The sequence below is a fragment of the Solanum stenotomum genome, chromosome 1 (genome assembly GCF_019186545.1).
Source record: "Solanum stenotomum isolate F172 chromosome 1, ASM1918654v1, whole genome shotgun sequence".
Classification (NCBI taxonomy): Eukaryota; Viridiplantae; Streptophyta; class Magnoliopsida; order Solanales; family Solanaceae; genus Solanum; species Solanum stenotomum.
The window spans coordinates 76,556,975-76,580,313 of record NC_064282.1 but is presented as its reverse complement, the minus strand read 5'-3'; the positions used below and the strand labels follow the sequence as shown (position 1 = coordinate 76,580,313).

Genomic DNA, 23,339 nt, shown 5'->3' with positions numbered 1-23,339 from the left:
TATATGGGCAATAGAGGCCGGAACTCTAAATGGATGGTCTATATAAGTATCTGGGCAATAAGGGCCGGAACTTTAACCGGATTCTCTATAAAGGTGTCAATGTAGCTGCTAAAAGAGTCTCAATCGATCTATTCTCATAAATATTCGTGGATTGCCGTCCACACCTAGCCAATCAATGTAAGTCCTCGGAACCGAATCGAAAATCAAATTCAAATCGCGAAGCAGAACTAGTGTCGCCGATGTAACTCTTGAAGCTGTAACATCGGGGAAATAAGGATAACTATCATCGGAGCAAACATATCGCCTAGCTAAGGCCCAAACTATCAGGCTCAAGTCAACTACACCAGTCTACAGGGATCTAAGCCGGTCGAGCGGCGTCGGGGCAAAACTAAGGCCTATCGGATCCGAATCATGTATTTCTAACGCAATCCCTTGTCAAACCTAAACTAAGGCCCAAAGGCTTCAACAAGTAGTCATCGAGCATACAATTACTCCACATAGCAAAGAGGGACAATTAATAACACAAAGCATGCTCACAGTTACCCGATAATTCCCGAAATAGGCCAAAAATATGATTTCTAAACACCTATGCATGATTCAATCACTACCAACCCAAATCCCAACTAATCAATACGCATTCACACTCTCAAGCTGAATCTAAGAGAGGGAAACTATAGCCTACCTGTAGGCCGATCAGACGCCCTCCAAAATCACTTCTCCGGAGCTTTCCCTTTCCGAACCTCCTCGAAACGCTGCCCCGCTATCAAAAATAGAGTCACCACGTTATTACGATCATTTAGACACCAAAATCACAATAAACAGAGACAGACCAATTTCGGGGACCCGCGCTGGAAATTTTGGAATTAACCCCAAAAGTGGGTCTTAACCAGTTCCCCCAGCTCATATGCCAAAATGGGACACAATTCGGGGCTCGAGAATAACACAATATCTACATGCAACCAAAATCCAAATTTTCTCAAAAACTAGAAATGGGACAGCAGTTGAATCAGTATATTTACTAGAAATTGGAGGTCTACAGTGAAATGTGACAACACCACGACGTTATCCTCGAAACACCACTCAAGATAGCCTCAAAAATCATTGAAATCGAACCTAGAATGGCTGAGAAAACAAGTCTAAAATTTTTCCAAAATCAAGCTCATAGATAGGGTCGTGGCAGCAGGTATTTTATGAAAATTACCTCAAACGGGGACCGCAAATCACTATCCGAGCTCACCAACGCGTTCCTTGCGAAAAACGTCACAAAATAAACCTTTGAATCATTGAATTTGGACTTCAAATGAGAGAGTTGTGAGGGTTTGAAGTTTGGGAAATGTTGCTGATTTTCAGCATTTATAGCAGATGTTCTCAATTTTCCAAAAACTAAAAACTCTGACGGGGTGCTCCGAACTCGTTCGGAACCCCGTGCATGCAAACGAGATATCCAACCATACCAAATTCGATATTTCGGACTCAACGGCGCAGTCAAAATTTCCATCAGAGGTCATCTCAAGAAAAAGTGGGTCTATTTCCAAAAGTCATTTTAAGTCAAAAACCACAAAAGGACTCGGAAAGATATCAAAAATCTCGGGACACAAAAGAAGTGTCCATCTAGATCAAACTCGACATTCCAGAGCTAATCGTGCTGACGGAATTCTCATCCGAGCGTATTTACTCAGAATGTTGACCAAAGTCAAACTTAGGCCTAAACTTAAAGTTAAAACGCCTAATCGCACCGACTCAAACTGAAAACCTCGGGAGTCATGCCGACCATGCAATTAGCCTAAAATGACCCTTCCGGAGCTGATGGACTCATCAGAATTGGATTCCGATGTCATCTTATCGAACTTTTGATCGAAAATGATGGTTCAAGGTTCATAAGCTCCAAAACACTAAAACTCACACCATAACCAAACGAATGAACAGGTGACCGAACTGTCAGTCCCAGCAAGTCATAAATTACTTGGGTTCACTATAGGAACGCTCTAAACGACACACAGAAAGCAAGATATAGAAATGACCAAGAGGGTCATTACACTTTTCCATCGTCTTTGGGTGACCTTGGTTCTATCAAACCCGTTTCTTCAATCCTGGTGTGAACTTCTTCCTGCCTTCTTACCCAAGAGCTCTGATTCCGCTTAAATAAAAGCAGCTCTTCTTCCTTACTCTTTCGAGTAAGCATTTTGAAACTTCCTTAAACATCTGCTTCAAAGAGCTAAGCCCCGGTCTCACTGAACAGGGTCAAAGAACTACCTTCCTGGAGCTACCTCCTTACTTAGATCGTTCGCTCCCTAAGTCAAACTCGAATCAGTTGGCAAGTGGATTCCATTCCTGGGTACGAAACTCTAAATGCAAAATTCGATCATTAAGTCAGATAGCATTTATCTATGCTAGGATCCGACTTACATGAAATTATTTCTTCTCTTATGATATTTCTAGAAAGCGAAGAAAAGAAATAATGGGGAATAGAATACAAGTGTTGAGTACCAGCTTCTACTCTTGTGAAAAGTGGGCCTGACCTCTTCCTTTCTATTTAGAAAGTGAAAGTCCTTGCCGGTGTGACAGTATGAGTAGACGGTGCTCTTCTCTTTTCGGGTTCATAATCGGTGCTATTGAATCTGCAGTTAAGGGAATATCTCCAGTTCTTTGAAAAAGAGTTCCGCTCAGGAATCCCTTGAGAAAGGTTTAGCCTAGCCTTCAGGTCCTATAAAAAAATGGACCTTACTGGTTTATGGAATTGAGAAATAGTTTTCCTACCAAGGTTGTATGGAATAGAATGAAGGGTTAGGGTTCTTGCGGGAAGAAGGACAAACTGGGCCCCTAGTGGTCCTTATCTTATCATGCCACACATAGAGACATATCAAATAGGTAAATTGGTTTGGGAAGACGGGGGGACAACATCCATCGTTTAGGTTTCTGAGTAGCTAAAGTTAAGATATAATAGGTCATCACATCCTGGGGTTGAAGAATGAGTAGCTTTAGAAAGGAAATGGCAAGCAGGAATGAGAGTAGTAAGTCGTATTATCCATCCGAAGTAGTAGCAGGCTAGGCACTGGTCTTTCTATCTTCTGGCTGTTCCCAGAAGGAATTTTTGAGCTTTTGAAGTAATAGTTGTCGCACTCAATTTCTTCCATAGAGAGGGAACTTATCCTTAGAATTTTGGAGCTTTGGCTTTGGTTTGGACCTTTACTAGTCCGAGAAATGAGAGCACCAGGTTGGAAGATACTGGTTTGAGAGGACCTGGAAAAATGCTAGTAAGAAGGAGGCTAGTTTGCTAGGTTGTAGATCTTCTCCCTTATTCTTTATAGAGGAATCCCCTAAATTCAAAGAAGATCTTTCTCCGCTCTGTCAAAACCCTAATTGAGACAAATCAGCTCTTACTGTTCTCCGGTCTTTGCTATTGAAAATCCGCTCTTGAGAACCTATATCTCTTTCTTCAAAGACTCATTCGAAGCCTGTCAGTCTTACATAGAGTATATTACCCACAAGTTCATCCTCTTTGATAGGATATTAGATTAGTCAGCAATCCAAGTTCCAGCTGGTTCTAAAACTTTAGAGGTGGCCTTACTTCCTTTTTAAATCAAACATGTGGACATAAAAAAGAATGAAATTGGTAGAATAGAGGAAGATTAATGTGCTATTGATTCTATACCAGCCGATTCATTTGTTCAGCTACTTCAAAACAACTTACTTTTATGACTATTTAAGGGGACCAGCTTCCCCTTTTTCAATCACCTCCTACCTTAAGGTAGGCCCATCGCCGAATACCCTCAATCGAAAGGTCAAGGAGATTATATAACCCCATAGTATGAAGAGTCGTGGGATCGCACCCCTTGGCCTAGGGTATACATCAGATCTGGAGGCATACCTAATTAAATCTCCTCTCTCCTTCGGACCCTCTACCTCTACTTGCCTTCCGCTCATAAACAGCCTTCCAGCAAGGAGAAAGAGATAAAGAAGAAAATTCTCAAATTCCCACAAATGGTTTGAATAAGCATTCCTTAGAGAGGGAATGTCGGATGAGAAACTATTTGACCTTTTTTCAGGAGTTGTAGTTGTAGATAGTATTACCTTTAGCTGGTATCTGGCAAAGAAGTTATCCCCTATCAACGTATATAGTCGAGGGCAAACCGAGGGTTTACCCGCAGCTTCTGTCCATGAATCTTCTTTTGCTTGGCTACGGGACTAGAGCGAATCGTCTCTTGTGCTACGGTCTAATATATGTGTCAAAGAGCAGATTCTCTTGCAGCAGATACGGGGCATGCCCCTGAGCCTATTGATTCAATTCCTAGCAAGTCCTGTCTCTCTCCTTCACTTAAAATATAGCCTATAATGATTCTCAATTCCTTTTTTTGAAACTTCAGTAGGCTCCCCCTTCTTTGGCGATAAGGCTCATCAGTAGATTGACTACGAGGTCGAAGAGTCTTACTACAGGGGTTACCACTCCTACAAGACTTCTTTGGGTTCCAGAGTTGTTTATAAGTGCGGGACGGCGAGAGGAGGAAGCTACTACTACAGGGCGAGATGTTAGTGGAAAAGAATAGGGTTCAGAGGAGACGTCACAAGCAACCACTACTACGTAATCTACTTCTACTGCTACTTGAAATTGATTCTCTTTCATGACTCTCTTTCTCATTCTCTTTCCACCACTAGTTAGAAATAGACTAGAGCAGTCCGTGGAACAGGCCGTAGAGAGGTATTCAACAAGTGCCACTCAACTGCGCTAACTAAGCCCTCCATAGAAGTTCAAGGAAGTAAAGCTACATACTACTGGAAAGAGATGGGCTTTCTCCTTTCTATTTCTTGCGGGCTATTGATTTCGGGTTAATACTTTGCTTGCTTACTTTCACGCTTCCTTCAGTGAGCTACTTAAGATTTAAGGTAAGGGGCACTTCTAGCATAGATTACCATTCTAACATATGTTTGCTGGTAGATAGATGCGCTTAATTAGTTACCTGAATTAAAGAGGACTCTTGAATAAATTGACTTCGCCTGGGCGTCACCTTTCCTTTCATTCACTAGTTGAGTACTTCCTCCTGTCAGATAGAAACTTTTCAAAGGGTGGTTCGCTTCCAACTCTTCTTGTTTGATACAGCTTCCCGTCCTTGTAAATATTATAATTTACCGCTCTTATGGATCAATCGGTCAATTGTAGGAAACTGGCCAATTGCTGTCAACTGGTATCGGTACAACCACGAAGCTCTTGTTTTCTTTGTTTACAGGTGGCCTTAATTAAATAGGAGTTCCTGCTTCTAGCTAGCTCAATCAATGCACTGGAGTTCCGTTCTTTCAATCTCTCCGCCAACGCCAGGGAAGCGCTCTTCGGGCTGACGTCCAATTCATCTTGTAGGCTTATTGTAGAAAGGAAATCTTCAATCAATAATCATCTACATTATATAATGATATAATATATATATAAGAGATGAAGTGGGAAAGGCTTCCCTCGGTACAGTGAGGGAGGAACCAAGACTTCGCTCGATCACTGAACTGCCAGTCTTAACTCCTTGAATCAATCAGCAAATTAGTAAGTCCATCAATCTATAGTGGAATAGTCTCACCAACCCGTAGACTAGTCAAGTAGTGGGTGAGTAGATTCTGTGCTTTGGTGGGCACCGGGCATCCAGTAAGAAGAAGTAGCTCCGCCAACAGCGCACGCAAGCTGCTCAAGAAGAGCACAACTCTAACTAGCGAAGGTAGGTGATTAGCTCAATTGAAAGAGAGGAATACTCGGTTCTTTTCCAAGAAAGCCATTGGAGTCCACGTTTGCATGGGGCCGGGTACTTCTCCTTTATCCCTTGCCTTGTTTTTTTGCTCGACCGCTCTCTGTTCTTAAGTAAGGGTTCCCCTCTCTCAAAAAAAGAATATGTTAATCGTTATCGATACCAGGCAGAGTTGTTTTTCCTTGCTCCAGATGAGATTGGTATTGGTAGAGTTGCATTCAATCCCATCTTTTTGCCCTTTGGCTGGTAATCACATCGCCCATAAGGTGGTCTATCACCTCGGTTGGGGAGAAAATATTTTTTGTTGTTCGAAAATCCCTCTCCGCTTTATCAAAATCTTCTCTTAGGCGAGAGCTCACTCAATTCCTTTTTAAACTTTCACAAATGCTGAAACTTTCTATTTCGTCGAGCCCCGAGCTTGTGGTCCTCCTTTAAGTGTGGGTTCAATTGAATGAATCTGTCAAGTTAAGGAAACCGTACATAGCAGCAAGGATAGTGCATCGCCTATTTATCATTCTCGCCCGAGAGCCAAAACGAACATGACTGCTACCTGGTGTATTGGACCTTCAACCAGACATTCTACCTTTGTCGAATCAGAACCAACACCACTGTATTGCGCTCGAATAATTGAGCAGCCACTGGCCAGCAACTTCCGTGCACAAATATAGATTCATTCATCGTACCTGGTCCAGCCTCACAACCCTTCGCGGGTTTGTAAGATGTCAGTCTTGTTTGGTAAGATGGAATTGGACAAAGAAAAGAGAGTGCTCGACCGGAACAACGGCCAACAAAGACCGTAATTACATAGATAACTGCTCCTCCCCTTCTCCTTAAGGCTTTAAGGTGAACCGTATGGCGGCTGGAAAGAAAGACGCCCTCACCTTCCCTGGTGTCAGTGAGAGCAATTTGAGTATCCCTCGTTGACCTTCTTTTTTAGATAGAATCTTCAATGAGTGGAAACAAGCAACCTTACTAAGAAAGGTGCTTATTGAGTAAGGCCAACTTTTGAGCCCAAGCTTCTTGTATAGGTTGGGCGCTTGAGCGCATCTTTCTCATATCGATCAAGGCTTTCCATGAGTTTGAAATAAGGGGCAAGAAGCAAGGGCGTAGCAGCAGCATAAAAGCCGTTGAGCCTTAGCACATCCCTTTTCTTGCAAGAGTTCTAACACGCGACCTTACGTTTTCTTCCGCTTGCTCTGTAGTACGAGCCTCATACAGAGCCACGCTCCTTTAATATGATGAGAAGAACGGGGGTCGGCCTCTTTTCCGTACCAATCCTTATTTACTACTACATCTTTTCTGGGTGTATAGCTCAGTTGGTAGAGCATTGGGCTTTTAACCTAATGATCACAGGTTCAAGTCCTTCTATACCCAAACCTACCTTACACTCTACTATGAATAAGGATGCATAGTAGCCTTCAAAGATGACTCTTTGGCCTTTCGACTCGCTTCGGCGACTTCACCCTTTAAGTGAAAAGGGGTGAGCCGCTCCAAGTGGAAATCGATAGTGAATCCCGAACTTGCCCACGCTCATCCAAACTTGCCTCAAAAAGCGATTGGATAGCGAAGCCCTTCCTTCCAATCCAAGCCGACGAAGTCACCCCTATATCTAACCACCGCTTAGCCCGATCACATATTGGCACGTTCATGATACATCATAATCAAAAGGCCGTAAAATAAAGAAGACATATGCATCAGTGTACTGTCATAATCACATATTAGCTCAATTTTATTGATGACTTGAAGGCGAAGCTGCCTATTTCTTAGGGCAAAGGGCGCTCCATCCTTCTAACTCCTTCCACTTCTCCCAGGGACAGGAACTACGGCTTGACCTTCAGAGAAGAAGTCTGTGGGACCCCCTCTTTGAGGGCCCCTAGCTAGTGAAAGGTTATCCCTTTGCAAGGCTGGAAGCTAAGCAAAGTCATGAAGCTGGCTGACTACGCTCGAGTAGAGCCCAAACCCGGAGGTGGTGGCTGAACTTGCCGCGGAGTTCAGGAGAGGAAAGCCACTTGACTGTAAGGAAAGGAGCGAGCAAGACTATCTTGGTGAATGCAATAAGAATCGGTTGCTTGCCGCAACAAAGTGCTTTGCCCATGCTACTACCCGCTGCCGAAGCGCACAAAGGATTCGTGCTTGAATGTCGAGATCAGGGGACTCTTCCCAATCCATGTGGCAAATCTGTTTGTGGTGGAAAAAAAGTCAACAATAAAGAAAAAATTAAATATAATATAGAAAATCATTGAATTTGTTTGCTCCGATACAAGAGATCGGCCCCGAAGCAAGATATGGTGGCTGCCAGAAACTTTCACTTGTTAAGAGTAGGGGCTGAAAAGAGCTCTTTGTATAGGTTGGGTTTTCTGGGCTTTGATGCTTACCTTCTTATTATTAAAAAGGGAGGGTTTAATAAAGGAGCTGAAAGCCACTTGACTGTAAGGAGAGAAGGTCAATAATAAAAAAGATGTTAATTAATCNCGAAGCGCACAAAGGATTCGTGCTTAAATGTCGAGATCAGGGGACTCTTTCCAATTCATGTGGAAAATCTGTTTGTGGTGGAAAAAAGTCAACAATAAAGAAAAAAATAAATATAATACAGAAAATCATTGAATTTGTTTGCTCCGATACAACAGATCGGCCCCGAAGCAAGCTATGGTGGGTGCCAGAAACTTTCACTTGTTAGGAGTAGGGGCTGAAAAGAGCTCTTTGTATAGGTTGGGTTTTCTGGGCTTTGATGCTTACCTTCTTATTATTAAAAAGGGAGGGTTTAATAAAGGAGCTGAAAGCCACTTGACTGTAAGGAGAGAAGGTCAATAATAAAAAAGATGTTAATTAATCAAAGGGCCAACTGATCACCAAGCCTGTATTGTAAATATGCAGTTAGGAATAATTGAGCCAAAGTAATAGGAATTAGGCCTAACACGATTCCAAATAGAAAAACTTCAACCATTTTTCTTTGTTTGAAAGGATAAAAAAAAAAAAGAGGTAATACCTATATGTAAATATTAATCCGAATTGACATGAATCTCAATGACAATGACCAAGAATTAACAATTGGTAACGTAAGTAAATAGAGAATACACGTAATCCCACGAAAAGATTTCTATTTTTTGAATTGTTCATTTTGAATATTCAGTTTAAATAAGTCGTATCTTGCTCAGACCAATAAATAGAGCTAAGGTTATAGTTAAAGCCGCTAATAGAAAACCGAAAGAACTAGTTATAGTAAGCATGAAAGGGCTAAATTAAATGAAATATGTTCTTTTTATACATATGTTTAGAAAGCACTTACCTAAGTTTCCATTTTTGCAAAATAAGAGGATAGGCAAAAATCTCAATTTCAATTGAAAGAAGAAGTTGAATGAAATTTGATTCATCTATCATTATAGGCAGACAACACTAACAAAGATAAAGTGACAGACATATAAAAGAAATTGATTCATCATCTGTAACATCTATCCATCCCGCAATTCCAATCAACCTATTCATTGAGTAACTCTTGGGTAAACTATTAAACTAGTAAGAGTTGTATCGTCTAACTTCATTCAAAAATGAAACTGGAATTTTTATCTAATCAAATTCGAAAATCATTTCTATGTTGATCATTTATTAGATTCTGTTGAATTGTATCGAAGCCATTTTCTATTTTAAAGCGAACACTTATAAAACTAGAAAACTTTTTCTTTTCACTTTAATTTAAGTTTAACTCATTAGATTCAGTAATATATTAATTCACATAATATCTTGAATGACTGAGAAGAAGAAAAAGTTATCACACAATCACTTGAAAAAATCTTTTTTTTGGATCAATACCAGCAGTTCATCCAACGATAAACAACACCCGAATTATAGAGTTACGACACAATCAAACCCGAACGAACAAAATATTGAATTTCATCATACCAGTCTCTACTGGGGGTTATTACTCATTTTTGTACTTGCTCTTTGATTTTCCAATTATTTCTTCAATTAACAAAATGAAAGAGAATAAAGAAGATTCTCTTAGCTCGTTTGGAAGGATCTCATAATTCAATTATCCAAGGATGTTTATGTCTCTAGCATGACCACTTGATGAAATCTGGAAGGAAGTGGGGTAAATGGCCAATACTACTGGAAGGATTCCTCTTTGGATAATAGGTACTGTAACTGGTATTTTTGTAATCGGTTTAATAGGTATTTTCTTTTATTGATCATATTCTGGATTGGGTTCATCCCTGCAGTAATCAAATGAATTGAGTTGTCAACATGAAAGCGTAAGAACTCAACGGGATTCCCAGCATCTTGTAGAAAAAGAGTATGTAATGTAGATTTTTCAGAAGGGTCTAAATAAGACAAAGGAGTTTTCATAATTCATTTTTTTTATCATAAATAATCGCTAACAAGAATTTGGTTCTTTTTACGAACTTAATGTCGATAAATCTGCGAATCTATAAATTCATTCCGGCCAATTGAACCTTCTCGAACTCTTTCTTTTTAAGAACCAAAAAGATTTGTGCCAAAATAACAGATGCCAAGAAGAACAAAAGTCCTTGGACACGTAATGGATCTTGAAGTACTATTTTTGCATCTACCTGACCAAATTAGCCTACATTAGGATTACTTGTTAATGGTTGATAAAATTTGATAGATTCACCCCTGGAAATAAGAAGCTCTAGTCATGGAGGGATAATATCAACCACTTGACGCCCATCCGACGCATCCGTTATGGTTATCTCATATCCCCCTTTGTGTTTTCGTATGATTTTGCTTACTACACCTGCTGTTGCAGCATTATAAACTGCATTCTTACTCTTGCTGCCGTCGGGATAAATCTGAACCCTTCCCCTATTCCCGCCTACGTATATAGGATATTTTTCGAAGTGAACAGCCTTTTTAGTAGTAGGGTTCGGGGAAAGAATAGGGAAGGTTATTTCACTATATTTCTTACTAGGGACAGGGCCTACCACAAGAATCTTTTTTTATTAGGGCGATAGCTCTTAAAAGAAAAATTGACAATCTTTTCTTTCATCTCGGGAGTGATACGATCGGGAGGAGCTAATTTAACCCCCTCGGGTAAAATAAGAACAAGCCCCCACGTTCAACCCCCCTTTTTTTACCATTAGCAAGAACTTGTTTCAGTTGCATATCATAAGGAATTCGAACAACTACCTCAAATACAGTATCCGAAAGTACCGCTTGTGGAACCTCAATCTCCACGGGAGTATTAGTTAAATGATAATTGGCACATACAATACGCCCAGTCGCTTCTCGTGGATTTTCATAACCCTGCTGTGCAAAAGTGGGATATGCACTTGCAATAGCTATTCGAGTGTTGATATATATCATGAGCGGTACGGAAATAGATCGAGTAATCTCTTTCTTTAGCCAAGAAAAATCATTTCTAGTTTGCATGGTCCAATCATTGATCGCAAAAATTTGACAATTAATTGGGTAGGTCACTAGTATAGTTCCCTAGCCATGATTCTGCTATTTGCTGGAATAATCTAGGATGAATCTCCCCGATGATTATAAATAAAAAGAGTAAATACGACTTTCAATACTTTGCTTACGAATAACTACAAAGTACCAAGCATTCTAATTGGATTAGATTAATATCAATGGAACATTTATCAGTCATTCATTGAATGATAAATAATTACAACTGACGGAGACAGACGATTTAAATAACGGAAAATCAAAAGAAAATAGTATCGAGAATGACGGGAAAGGTAGAAACAAGACCAGATCAAATTTGATCATTATGAACAAATCCATAATCTTTATAGATAGAGCCAATCATTAATTCCCAACCGTGGGGTGAATGGCATCCGATACATAAATCAGTTAACAAAAGAATAGAAAAATCTTTGACTAAAGAAGGTCGATTCCCCTAAGCAATTAAAGGGCTACCACTTTGAAATAAGTCTCCTTTCTTTATGTAATTTTCCCCTCCCCGGGATTCTAACGATGACGGAAGCCTTTATCTTGAATTGAAGGGTCGAGTAACTTTATCTCTTTATAAAAGGACGAACTCTTCTTTATATACACAATTTTCTGTACGAAATTGGAAGAAGAATTGTTGCTTTCAAGCGTGAACCAGGTCCAAGATTCGGACTAGGAATTGCTATTTTTTTCGATGCAGTTAGCTCTATTACCTGACCTGAGGGCGGGAACCGTCTTATCTTAGGGTAGGGGTAACCCCAAATGGGAAGAGCTGGGGGGTTCGCTTTTTGATAATCAATAAGTAGGGTAGGTTTCGATAGACTTGCAATAACGATTCTTACCAGCAATCTTAGTGACCTCTATGCAATGCAGCAACTTCGTTGCCTTACGGTGCTACGAGAGATGCTCCGTTCGTTCCTCCACACTCGCTTACACTACGAGTAATTTAAAGGAGCAAGCAGGCTAAACTTTGTGCTAAGCAAGCTATATGACTAGCTTACCTAGTTTGGTAAGTGTAGACATGCAAAATTTTATGGGATTAAGTCCAAATTTTGTATGGACTAAGTTCTAAATTCAAGACATATTGACCCAAGTCAACATTTTGGGTTAATAAAGCCGGATTAATTATTTAAGTCAAGATTGCATGACTTAAGTCAAATCCAACTACATTGGGCTAGGTTGGGCCTCTACAAAATGGCCCACCCACATATTTTAAGCCCAAGGGTCCATTAGGATTACTTGGAGGCTACCCTAAAACCCTAATCCATGCCTATATAAAATAAAGGGGCTACATATTCTCTTTGGAGGCATCTTGAAAATTCCATAACATCTTGGAAGATTCACGAGGAGATCAAGACATAAACTACATCGTCTTTCTCAAAGTTATCTAGCAAGGGTGAAGTGATCAAAAGAAGTTGTCCCTCGTGATCAATCTGAAGCGCTACTAACTCTTCTTGACGATCAAGTAAAGAAGGTCCACATCATCCTGCGCTCGAGAAATACGTTGCTTCAGCCTTCGAATCAAGGAAAAGAAATTAGAGACAAGAATCAGGGGATACACATAGTTGTACTCACAAGTTTGATTAAGAAAATCATTTTTCTTTACATTTGTTTCGTGATTGCAGTTATTAATTTCTATACACAAAATTTCTCGCGAACAATAACCTAATCAAATCAATATGACTGGTGGAATGTGGTATTGTAGCTATTGTTTGGTAAGCTTGCAATCAAGTTATTGCTTTCTTACGAGCAGCTTGCTATACTCTATTAGTGCCTTTCTTTGGTCTATCATAAGCAACCGAGCAGAATTATGTTTCTCTCTTTCTATTTAATATGCAAACTCACTCCGAACCGAGTCAGTGTTGGGGTTGGGTTGGTTGATCGCCCAAAAAATTCTTATCCCATCCGTCAGGTTTTTTATGTTCCTACGCTCCTGTTTATTATTTTCTAGAACCTCAGAAACTATCCTTTCGGCTGCCCCCTCCCCCCTGGCTTTTCCCTTGGGTTTGTCAACCAACCTGGCATGTACTGATCGGGGCACCTCGACAATGATGTAGTCGTAGTAGTCCTCTGATGGGAAATCTGTTGAGATCCGCCCATGATTCATGGAACCATTCTTTCGCGTGTCGTAGCTTAGGATTCGTGCTATTGCTATTGTTTAGGGGCGTCAAGATCGGGTTTCGATTTTTTCTTTTCGAGAAAGAAGAGGTTACTGGACAAGCGAAAGACATGCTGAAAGAGCAGATGCTTTTATTTGAAACAAAAGCATTAGCCGAGACAAACCACCCGCTAAAGAACACTATTGACAATGGGGTCCGGGAGGCCCTCAAAAAAAGCGATAGAGCAAGAAAGAAAGAAAGGATCAAACATCATGGGCCGCACGCAAAGAAGAGACAGGATAGCCAGAATTGTATTGAGGCCGCAGCAGCAATAAAACAACAAGAGCACGTCTTCCCAAACAAAGCAGCCTTTAGTAGGAGCTGCACTACAATGCCTCAGCTCTGGGAACAGGATGGAACTGAGCGCACCGGCGAATAAAGAAACCCTAGAACAAAAATGGAAGCCTAAGCCTTAATAGCCGAAATAGAAAAATCATCAATTGGAGAATCCTTTTTACAGGGTAGGCATGGTGAAGGCAGAATGGAATTAGAAAACAACTAAATGACTTAGTCTTTCCTTCTTCTTCCTTTATGGTAGGAGAGAGGCCCCTTTAGCTTCAGGGGTAAATTCCTATGTCTTTCTTTCATCCTCTCTGTCTATGGCCAATGCCAATTGGTCTTATTTGGATGAGTTGCATTTTGTTTTCCTTTTGTTAGTTTATCAGTCAGGGCCAAATCCTTCTCCCTAAAAATTCCTTATTTTCTTTCCTCGGCGAGTGAAGTTTTTGCCCTTGTTGAGTGAGTAAGGCCCGATCGAGCTTATGCGCTTGCAGTTCTTTCACCATCTACTTTTCCTCGAGAATGTGAGACTGCTCACCCTCAATAATTGTATTGTCCGCTCTTTTCATTGATTGTACAACTTTCTCTAAACAAGGAATTTCTAGGAAGTCCTCCCAGTCGGCTAAAGGCGCAATGGCTTTTAGTTTTGAATCCGGCTAAGGTGTGAGCAAGGGTATCTTATTTGGGGTCTATCACCATAGACTTTTCCTTTAGCTATTATGCTAGCCTTCTAATCGGCTAAGGTTGAATTCGCTTTTGCTTTAGTTATTGTCGTAGAGCGACCTTCTGTTCTTTCATTTGTGTAAGCCTTCCGCCTCCCTCTTACCTTTGCATCTTTTCCATTCGGTCCAAGAACTAAGAGCGGTCGAAGTCCTATCTCAGGGAATGGGCTTGAAGGCTAGTGGTCATATTAGTCGTCCAAGGGGAAATGCCTTTTCCGGGCCTATCTCCATTCGCCTAACGCTTTCTTGAGTTGATGTTTAACTTGCACCTAGGGGATTCAATCTTCCTTGAGGTTTTAGTGGGAGTTCCTTTTTGATTCCCATTCACGAGTGGCTAAAGGGAAATTTTCTTATTTGGATAGTTAGTCTAACCCCTTTCCCACAGCATTCTATTCGAAGTAGTCGAAAAAGTCTAAGATGGAGAAAGTGGTGATGCGCTTTGATTGCATACGCTTGCTTGATCTTTAATCGTCTAGCTGTCCTCTAAGTCCCTTTCGCCTATATTGTCTCAGTCTTGGATAGAGTCCATTACTTATCTTTCTTTGTTTAAATGAGACTATCTGATGTCCTTTCATCTCAAACTGAATGTAATAAGAGTGCTAAATTCAGAAATTTCGTACGAAAAGGAGGTTATGTAGTATGGCCCCTATCCCTTCTTTTTACGTCAGTTGTTCTGCTCCTTATCCCTTTGGGGCTAGACCTCAGCTCAAATCATCCTTGGATGCTAGCGATCCTTTCACTGAAGAACTCTTCAAAGAGGACACTGATTTTTTGTCTTTGAAGGTTTTACCCACAAACCAGAGGGTTAGGGCTCTCTCTCCTTCTTTTCAAATCAAAGAAAGAAGTTAGATTCGGGCCCTTTCCCGCTTTCCTTTGTGAGGGAGGTTTGTGCACATGAATTAATAGTCAAAGTATAAGGAAGATGGCATAGAGCATAGAATGAGATTGATGCTTCGATTGCCCTATTTTCTGGGGTTATGATAGAAGGAGTTGTGACACTTTCGGAAGGGGGAATCAGACTAGGATGTCACTGTTCTAGAAGAGAAAGCTTAGCTGGCACATTGAACCATGTCTATCAACAGTGAAATATAGCCCTAAAGTGAGGGCCCGCGCGACACTCGGCGTTAACACTGCCAAATCTGCAAATCCTAACCACAGTTTTAATGACAATGGGCGGTGAAAGCATACAAAGATAGTGAGTCTTCCGTCGCTTAGATTTAGGGCGATAGGGCGCACCACATATACGATAAGAAGCACCCCTCAATCAATAGGTCAAACACAGAAACATAGTACCAGTGACATTTTTAATCTTTGAGAAAATCGGGTCTTTTCCACATAAATAACGTCAACCAAATACCGGAGCATCTTAACAGACACTGGAGAGAAATCCCTAGTAACTTCGTTGCCCCTAAATTATTTGGAAAACTCCAAAACATGACTTAAAATAAATAATGTTTCAAATGGGAGACATTTCTTTGGATATAGTTATAGTACCCTGAAACTATATATTATGCTAAGTGGTCGTCACCTTCTCCTCGGCGATCACCGTCGCCAAGAATGGCATAGTCACAAAGCTTCGTCATGCCATACACCCTTTGAGTAGCTATCCACACAAGTATATGATGTTTAAGTGTGAATAGAGGCCAAGAACGAAAAAATCCAAGGGGTTGATCCTTCGTAAATGTTACAACCGATGACCTATAGCCTTTATTATATTATAGAAACCATATGGTAATTGAAAGACTACAGAACAAAGTATGAACGTCCAGGAAGTTGCAAAGGGATTTCCAAACAACCCTGCATACAAGACGTCAGGATAACAAATAAGGAATCGGTAGCAGCCTTAAGATAGATAAAAAGAGAATCATTTTTTCTTTCTTCTCAAGTACTGCAACGGTTGGATCTGATTATAGGTACCATTCATTCTTAACCTTGACAAAACCTTCATCCATCATGTATAGGCCGTACCAAGGCCTGCTATAAGGGTAAACCAATAGCGAATAACCTTTTCTTCCCTACCTCCTCGACCTTCATTCCCATCCTGCAGCCAAAGTGATAGTGGCTATAGCATCCACTAATAATGTGTGGAAGAGGGTAAGATTTATATGTGGATAGGATGTATCAACACCTTTTGCATCTTTTCATTTGAAAGGAAATATATAAGAATAATATAGTGTTGGGTCCTGAGGACCAGGATGGCCGAAGATCAAAACCAAACTGTGTCAGGGGTTGATTATCGAAGCCTGGGAAATAACGATTAAGGAATTTAAGCGCTGATGTAGCTAAGAGCCACCTTCATAGTCAATTCATTAGGGTTGTTACCTTCTAACCGGTCCCATTTCTACAGCTTATAGAAAGAAGTTCCCTATCTTTCCGAGTTCAACTTCCCAAGGAAGAGGGCGCCCTAATTCTTGTTTACTATGGATAGGTTTCCTTTGTTTTTCTGTAATAAAATAAGTTGTCATCAGGGACCTTGTTTTCCTTTTATCATTTTTTGCTTTCTTGATCGGTAGCTCCTAAAAGATGTATTGTGAGGAATGGAAAAAATTTATATCTATTCATAATGCTTCTCATTCTTCTTCTGTTTCACCTGGGTTGTGTCGTAAATGCGGACTGGAACTTATCTACTTCAATAGTTCACTAACCACTCGGAGCAGTTTTGCAGTGAAGGATATAAGCTAGTTGGTTGTTTGTCTCATATAGCTCTTCGATTAGGAAAGGTAAAGACTGCCCAATGGGCTGAATGGAGGAAGGAATGCGTTTTTGAGTTTGGTTGGTGGAGATGGATCCAGCGACTGCTGAAAGACTAAAAAAAATAAAAAACATCAATACCGACGGCAGCAAACCCTGGTTTCCTTTTGGGAGCACCTGCCTCCCCAATGAGTGTAACTTGAACTATGTGAAACGAAATGAGTTGATAAACGAATCCCTATTCCCTATAGCGCTTGTGGTTGCAGCCATGCAATGGATCCGGGACCGCATTAGCGCTCTGGAAGACAGGAAAAGTGCCCTCCTCCAAGACATGATCTCACCCGCAACCGGAGAGAAAGAGTTTGTCAACCCAAAGTAGTGTGTTTGCATGTATCACTAGTAGTCTTCCGTTGTTCACTTTGTAATGTTGTTTGGTTGGTTTGTCTATGTGTGTGTGCTTGAGTTCGTTGGATGCCCTAGTCTCTCTTGCTTAAAAGCTGAGTCTTTGGTTTATGATTATTATTTTTACCGTAATAACATTATTATTAGAAAGCCAGTGAATTATCTACCTATGGGCGTATCCTTCTAGCTCCTAACATCCTAACTGAAAGTATTCCTCTTCCCTAGTCTTACTGATTCATCTGTGCCAATAAAATAATAAGTCATGAAGTCATAATGCACGAGGAACTATTTAAGTAAGTCTGAGTTAAGGCATCCAAGAGAAGATAGATATAGCGTTAAGAAGATAACAACTCGGACAAGGGCTAAGAGGAAAAACGAATACGTATCTCAAATTCTATGTCTTCTCTTTTCTTTTCGCTCTTCTTCGTCCATTGGCATGCCTAGGTCATTCATAAGAAGCAGAAGGACAATGACACTACCTAACCAACTGAGAGAGTAAAATAGATAGATGAATTACTTGCTAAAGGAAAGGAAAGAAGTGGAATCAGACTCAGTTTCAGTTCATCACAGGGATTCGGAAGTAGCAGTTTCAGTAGCTGTATTTGATGATGTTGATGTTTCAAAGTAACTTCAGGAATTTAGCATTAAAGATAAGGACAGAAGAAGATATGTAGCTTTCTGCCCTAATTAAAACATCTAAATAGGATGCAGCTCGTCCCGATCTGTCTCCGGTCGTAACTAAGATAGATCGATTAATCTCCGAGAAGTCCTAAAGTGGAAGTCATCTATTAAGGACAGGACTAGGTAGACGGAGCTCTAGGAGCTTGAATAGCTTACTGAATTAGCTCATCCTACAACTTCTCTTGAGTCTATAGGAGTTCAGTCGGGAAGTTCAGGGCAGATATGCCGCGGAAAGTAAGAAATTCCTAAATCCAGTTAGTAGGAAATCTTCTTTAGGGGAAAAGGCTGGTTTAGCTCAACAATGGATAGATTGCGTTATATTGTCCGCTTCGTTCTATTTGCCGCTAAAAGCATTTTGTCCTGATGGTTTAAAAACCTAAAAAGATGGCAATTATCACCTGCTGACGAAGTGGTGAGGTTTACAGAGAATACACTAAAGATCTCCTAGCTTCTAAAAGAAGAAATTCTCACAGGCCCTTATTTCAAAGTTTCAGATTCGATTCCAAAGCAGCTTTTCTTTAGTCCTCAGGATTGATTCTTATGATTCTTTTGTATGTTACCAGGGGCTGAGCTCAATAGAAACTTACTCAATGACAAAGACTGCGGCTTCTTTAGCCTCAATATATTCCTACAGTGAGGATAGGGGAATCCCCGGTGGTAAGGAATCCAAATAGAATCCAAGGCTTTATTATTATATTAGCATAAGTAGTCAACATTTTCAAGTAGGGTTTTTGACCTACATGCAAACATAATAAATAAAACCAAAAAAAATATAGTTAGCATAGATAAGAGCCTATCTCCAGTAGGCATCGGATTAGATCTCCACTAAACAAAGAAAAAGAAAGGGGGTGCGGGTCAAATCCACATCTTTGCTCCCTTTACTTACTTCAAGGGATGGTGCGTCTGATACATAATTGGTTAATGACTATTCTCAATAGCATCTGTAAGATCTCGAGGCTTACTAGACGAAATTCGATAAAAAATGAACACTTTGGATTTTTTTCTTAGAAGAAGATGAACTACCTATAGATTTGTATGTAAGTGAACGAATTAAGAGAAAGTTGACATCCAATCAAGAAAGAATCACTTCGGACAATTAGACTAAGCTTTCCCCTTGTCTCTCTTCTTTAGCTAATGATGAAGCAAATCCCTAAAGTCAAAGTAGTCCATGAAAGCATATATTTTTTTCGTTCAAGAAATTGCTTATGTAAAGATGGGGTGAGTCCCTTATAAGATCTTCCTTTCTTCTCTTTTCTTCTATTAGTTAGCTTGGATTGAGAAAGCTCCGCCCAATAGCGCTTAGCCATGTGTGTGTAGACCGAAATGGTCTCGCGAAGCCGGTCAACGGTAGCCTAAGAGCAAGTCAAAACTACGAGAAGGGCACGAGAAGTTTTGTGAAGGTAGAGAGAGATTTTCAAATCAGACTTCAAGTAGGTGTGCTGCGTGTTAAGAAGGCAGAAACTGCCCCAGGCTTCGCCCTAATTCCTATCTAAGATTTAATAAGATTAGATTAGTCTCACAAAATTTGTTCTCGAATGATTCATCGATGGAATTAGGCCTAGTTGTATGAAAATTTCTTGTGATTCCTCTCTTTCTTTGACGAAGGCATACACGCATTAATAGGGAACCCAAAGAAGGGCTAGAAAAAGGAAAGCGACACCTTAACTTAATAGCTCCATTTCTTGTTCCTGAGCGGAAGGTACGCTTAGCCCCTGATACATCGCTATTTCTTAATCCTTGCGTCTAGGGATAATGAGTCGGTTGGCTCTTAGAGTATAGCCTCTCTTGGAGTTAGCAATAAGAGTACACCGGCCCATATGGTAGCGGGCGAACTAAGGATTTCGTGCTTGCAAGGAAGCGTGCAAGTGGGTGAACGCATCACCAACCAAGCTAGTCACTTGGAACATAGGGGTATTCAATCCCTGAGCTTCCGAGCCTTGAGAACCGACTTCGGATTTGCCCCTTAGATAGTGTGTAGCAAAAAAGGGTAGGGTTTCAAGTTTAGGGTTTTCACTTCCATGTCCCAGCTCGTCGAAGCTACCGCCTATCGATTGAAATTTCTCTCTTCAGCCGGAGGCGAAACCGGCTCCCCCTGAACCATCCTCGGAAGAGTAAGAAAGGAGAAGGGAATGAGAGTTTCTTGCCTCCTAAGAGTATAAAGAGGAGGAGTGTCACCCCAACAAACTAGACGCACGCATCAAGGCGTTCTACCAACGAGTGAAGGCGATCGCTCAAGAAAGGGGATTCAACCCCGGCAAATGCAATGCAGTGAAAGACGCTACGGACTATGTGCCCAGTGACGTAAAATATATGCCAGTAGCTAGCCAACTCTATTTTCTAACGAGGTTAAGGCGTCACCTAGAAAACGGAAACAGCGAGACCTGGGGTGTCATCGAACGGGAAGTTCAAAGATAGAGACCCAGTTCGGCACGAAATCAGAAAGGTTTGGGGGACCGTTGATCAAAGGAAAGGGAAGGTCCTGCTTCCAGGACGGAGTCGTATGACGCAAGAGTGTCACGTACGGTTCCTTTGAGAAGGGTGTGATACCACCACCTATCAGGCCCAACGAGCAGTCCACAAAGCTGCATCCCTACTCACCTGGTCTATGCGCATCGCTCTCTGCATGAGGTTGGCCGCCTATCCTAGATCTTCTTATTTCCAAGAAGATCCCGGGCTCGATCTGGTTTAGTATCAAGGTGATTCTTTTTCTGTTCCTATATATATGGGTCCGTGCAGCATTTTCACGATATCGTAATGATCAATTAATGGGACTTGACCGAAAAGTGTTCTTGCCTCTATCATTAGCTAGGCTAGTCCCCATTTTTGGTGTTTTAGTCACCTTTCAATAGCTCCCTTAATTATTTGTGACGAATTGCCCTATTAAGTAATGGGAAGCGGGCTAGCCCCCGAAAATGCCCCGCCCGTAAGTTCCTTTGTCGTTGGGGAAAAAAAAGAGATTTTTTTTAGAAAAGAGATTTTGCCTTTTTTGATCACATGCTTTTCGTTGGTCAACAAACAACTAAATTTGTACTTCTTCACTACTCGTACAGGCTTGACGGAGTGAAGCTGTATTGAGGGAATCGTTTTGTCTCAACTAAATCAATATGTTTCCAAGTATTCTGCGTATCTTTTCCTTTGATGAAGAAAGTCTCAATTCCAGTGCTACATCTATGACAACTTCTCTTTAATCCACAACAACTATTAACGATTCTTCTATTTAATCCACAACAACTATTAACGATTTTTCTCTTCAATCCACAACAACTATTAACGATTATTCTAATGGTATTTTTGAGGACTTTTCAGGTCTTAACCTTTCCAGTGAACGTATAGTGAAACTTCAATATGATATATGGGCGAAATTAGGAGAGTTGATGCCTAACAAGAGTACCCAAGAAGTTCTGGAAGTGGCCGAATTTCTACATGGCAAAAGCAACGATATTGACTTTCTTAACTCCCTATTGAAAGATTTGAATCAATACAGAGTAGCTGTGAAGCCTATAAAGATGTATTGGATCTACTGAAAGATCTCGTCTCCACCCAACTTGAACAATTTGAAATTATTCCATTGATTCCTATGAAAATTGGAAACTTATATTTCTCATTCACAAATCCATCTTTGTTTATGCTACTAACTCTCAGTTTGGTCCTACTTTTGGTTTATTTTGTTACTAAAAAGGGAGGAGGAAAGTCAGTACCAAATGCTTGGCAATCCTTGGTAGAGCTTATTTATGATTTCGTGCTGAACCCGGTAAATGAACAAATAGGTGGTCTTTTCGAAAATGTTAAAAAAAAGTTTTCCCCTCGCATCTCAGTCACTTTTACTTTTTCATTATTTTGTAATCCAAGGGTATGATACCTGATAGCATCACAGTTACAAGTCATTTTATCATTACTTTGGGTCTCTCATTTTCAATTTTTATTGGCATTACTATAGTGGGATTTCAAAAAAATGGGCTTCATTTTTTAAGCTTCTTATTACCCGAGGGGGTCCCGCTGCCATTAGCACATTTTTTAGTACTCCTTGAGCTAATCCCTTATTGTTTTCGAGCATTAAGCTCAGGAATACGTTTATTTGCTAATATGATGGTCGGTCATAGTTCAGTAAATATTTTAAGTGGGTTCGCTTGGACTTTGCTATGTCTGAATGATCTTTTCTATTTCATAGGGGATATTGGTCCTTATTTATAGTTCTTACATTAACCGGTTTGGAATTAGGTGTAGCTATATCACAAGCTCATGTTTCTATGATCTTAATCTGTATTTACTTGAATGATGCTATAAATCTTCATCAAAGTGCTTATTTTTTTATAATTGAACAAAAGCGAGTCTGAATGGGTATACTTAGTCGTGGATCATTCCGAGTCTTTGCTTTAGGGATCGTTCCTGCGCATCTCCTTACTTTATAGTAGTTATTACTCCAGTTCCAGAAGGTATAGCTCTCGCCTCAGCTTTTTCTTTGAAATCGGAGACTGTTCCAATTTCCTACTGAGATAGGCAAGCGGAGGGAGAACTAGACGTATCTTGCTAGGCAAAGACAGGTTAGAATGGATAGCTCGCAGGTGGGATTGACGGGATAGATCACTATTGCAGAAGGACGTAGAACCGGGGGAAGAATTATGGCTATAAAGGTCCTCACCCTCTTAGGCACATGGTTCTAAAGATTCAATCTCAATGTGGTACTAAAGATTAGGCAGAAGAAGAACTATAACTAGAATTCTTCGCCCCTCCCCTTGTACCAAGAAGCATGTTCGGAACATAAGGATAATGGGCTCATCTATTATAAGTTAGTAGTTTACGGAGCTATCTCAGATATCTCGAGTGAGGAGACAGGACGGGTTTGATAGTTATAGTTCTATTTCTAGGAAGGAAGAGACTATCGGGAAGCTCACTCTCGTCCGGGCTCAAAGCAGAGGGTAGAACGTAATATTTCTTGTTGGTTCGGCTCATCAAGCTATTACAAAAGAGTTCTCGAAGAAAGAAGCCATTTTTACGACATTTTCTCTTCCAGTCAGTAATTAGATCTTTAAGCTTAGTCCAGTCCGGATCCATCCTAAACCAAAGAGCGGGGCTAAGCAAGGGGCATAGCGATACAGTGTTCATACTCGAGTTACTTAAATCCAGTAAGAATATCAGGAATATTAGGATCTAGTAGGAGCTTGCCTTGGAATGCAGTGACGGAGCCCAGAGCTATTGAATTATTTCATAACCCAAGGAGAAAGATAGGACTCTTTACCAGTATCATAACCTCTCAATGGGAAATGGAACTT

At 40.6% G+C, this 23,339-nt stretch overlaps 1 non-coding gene and 2 pseudogenes across 1 annotated transcript; 2 read left to right on the top strand and 1 right to left on the bottom strand.

Moving 5' to 3' along the window:
• Nucleotides 1–7,021: 7,021 nt before the first annotated feature.
• On the top strand, nt 7,022–7,094 carry TRNAK-UUU (transfer RNA lysine (anticodon UUU)). The gene has a single exon. It is a non-coding gene; the product is annotated as a tRNA-Lys (tRNA).
• A 2,988-nt stretch (nt 7,095–10,082) lies between these two features.
• On the bottom strand, nt 10,083–11,105 carry LOC125844449 (cytochrome f-like; annotated as a pseudogene).
• A 10,068-nt stretch (nt 11,106–21,173) lies between these two features.
• On the top strand, nt 21,174–22,658 carry LOC125844142 (ATP synthase subunit a-like; annotated as a pseudogene).
• The last annotated feature ends 681 nt before the right edge of the window (nt 22,659–23,339 follow it).